The sequence below is a fragment of the Rattus norvegicus genome, chromosome 11, assembly GCF_021556685.1.
Source record: "Rattus norvegicus strain SHRSP/BbbUtx chromosome 11, alternate assembly SHRSP_T2T, whole genome shotgun sequence".
Lineage (NCBI taxonomy): Eukaryota > Metazoa > Chordata > Mammalia > Rodentia > Muridae > Rattus > Rattus norvegicus.
In genome coordinates this window covers 23,999,317-24,001,076 of record NC_141544.1, presented here as the reverse complement: position 1 = coordinate 24,001,076, position 1,760 = coordinate 23,999,317, and positions in this window count along the sequence as shown.

Here is a 1,760-nt window from a genome sequence, read left to right as displayed (position 1 = left end):
GCTGTTGAAGCTTTCTACTAAAGGGTGTATTGTCAAAGATATCAAATTTAGACAAAGGCAGAAGCTACAGATGTGAGTGAAACCGGAATCCTCCAGTGCCTTTGTTTTTATCCATAGAAAAATCTACCTTGTGAGGTCAGAATGTTATTAAAGCATTCCGGCACCTTGAAGCCACTAGAGAGCCTTAAACAGGAAAACAAGTTCTTTGGAGCACTGCCACCAAATTGTTGCTTCCATTGTCTCTAGTATTGCTTACTGGCATCCTTCTGACAACATAACAACTGTTATTCATGAGATATTTTTAAATCAAATTGATTTTTTTCATCATACGTGTCAGCCAGTTTTACAAAACTTTATTCAGAAAGTGAAGTTAGTTACTTGTCTGGGATCCTTCTACTTATTCACTAAGGATGCAGCCATTTGTCCTTGACTTACTGGTTTTTTTTTTTTGGAAGTCCAAATTCTTTTTAGTGTATGATTGTCCTATGCCTCTCCAAGATATATTTCCAAATGTTCATACCTATGAACCAAACTTTGAAGAAATTAGCTACTTATGAGTTATTACTGATTCATTGCAAATAGAAGATGATCCAAATAGATGGTAGACTTATTTATATAAGACCAGGTTTTTTTTTCTTTTCTTTTCTTTTTTGTTTGGAGCTGGGGACCGAACCCAGGGCCTTGAGCTTGCTAGGCAAGTGCTCTACCACTGAGCTAAATCCCCAACCCCCAGGGTTTTTTTTAAGTCTAAGTATAATCTATGTGCAGGGTAATGTACACATGTGCTTAAATGAGATAGTAATATTGGATAGATGAGGTCACATGGCAGCTTTGGAATTGATGCTCGTAGAAGAACCTGCCTGGATCCCTAAGAAGAGTCTTGATGCCATCCATTTTTGCTGCTACAATTAATGCAGACTGAAGTATTAGAAGATTCAGTTCCTCTTACTTTACTCTTTGAAGTATGAGGAAGAGAAAAGGTAGCTACACAAGGGCAGAATTAATGGCACTCCCAGGTAAGAATAGAATAAAAACACTCGGTGGTCTTGTTTCTAAATAGATTATACATGTCTTACAATAAAAGCATACATTCTTGGGATACTTTTAAGTAACTAAGAATTGAGTGGGTGTTCTTGACTTGAGTTTCTGTTAGAAGGCCAGAGGAAGTGTCTCTATAATGCTGGTCTGAGAGCTGAGTGGATTTAAACCTAGAATTTAATGAGGATAAACTCAGAGTTGACTGTCTTATTAGCAATGACAAGGTGGTTGTTAAAAGAAACTTTAAGATATCGCAGCAGAATCTTAAACTCAACAAGGATGAATGTTTGAGTTTCACTCCAGGTGTGGCACCTATGAGGCTTCCATTCCATCATTTCAAGGGAATTGTCAATAGGCTATGCTTATTTACATCCCAAACACTGCTACCCAGGGATCTTACTCCCATCCCCTTCCCCTTCACTTTTGAGAGGGTCAATCCCGTATGCCAGATTAGATTTGTCCTCTCAAACTGAGGGAGACAAGGCAGCCCCACTGGGGAACAGATACCATGACCAGGGTAATGCTTTAGGGAGACCCTCCACTCCAGTTGTTGGGGGACCCACATGGAGACTGAACTGTATGTCGGCTACATATGTGTTAAGGGCCTTTCTCCAGCCCGTGTGTGTTCTTTGGTTGGTGCCTCAGTCTCTGGTGGATCCCAAAGGTCCACATTAGTTGACTCTTGGTCCTCCTGTGGGGTTCCAATGCTCTTCAGGACCTGC